Here is a 980-nt window from a genome sequence, read left to right on the forward strand (position 1 = left end):
AATCAATCAACTTGACCACATATATGTGTACAGAGCATGCAAGCCAACAACAGCACAATATACATTCTTATTCAGTGCACATGGAACATTTTCCAGAAATGACCATGTGTTAGGTCGCAAAGCAAGCCTCCATAAATTTACAAACATCAAAATACTATAAAGTATCTTTTCAGACCACAATGCTATAAAACTAGAAATCAAGAATAAGAAGACCAAGGAAACTGAATAACACACTGCTGAAAAGCGACTGGTTAAAGAAGAAATAAAACGTGAATTCACAAAGTTCCTAGAAACAAACAAGAATGAAAACAACATATCAAAATCTTTGGGACACTGTGAAAGCATTGCTGAGAGGACAATTTATCGCAATAAATGCACACATCTAAAAAAGAGGAAAAAAACAAAATTAACACATTAACACAGAACCTCCAACAATTAGAAATTGACCATCAGAGGGAACCTACAGCCACCAAAAGAAAAGAAATAATAAAGATAAGAGCATAAATAAATGAGATAGAAATGGAAAAACTATAGAAAGAATCAACAGGACAAGAAGCTGATTCTTTGAAAGGATTAATAAAATTGGCAAAACTAACAAAAGAAAAGAGGGAGAGGACACAAATAATGTGCTTTAGAAACCATATGGGCAATGTCACAATGGAACCAAACAAAATCAAAAGGATAATGTCAGAACACCATGAAGAGCTGTACTCCAACAAATTCAAAAACTTAGAAGAGATGGATATATTTCTAGAAAAACACGACCTACCTAAACTTACTCTGAGTGAAGTAGAAATCTTGAACAGACCAATAACAAAAGAAGAAATTGATCAGGTCATCAAAAAACTCCCAAACAAAAGAAGTCCAGGCCCATACGGCTTCATGGGCGATTTCTCCAAAGCATTCAGGGAAGAACTGTTCTCAATTCTACTCAAATTAGTCCAGAATATAGAAGATGATGGAAAACTCCCTAATACTTT

Source organism: Chrysochloris asiatica, unplaced genomic scaffold (assembly GCF_000296735.1).
Source record: "Chrysochloris asiatica unplaced genomic scaffold, ChrAsi1.0 scaffold00325, whole genome shotgun sequence".
NCBI classification, from domain to species: Eukaryota; Metazoa; Chordata; class Mammalia; order Afrosoricida; family Chrysochloridae; genus Chrysochloris; species Chrysochloris asiatica.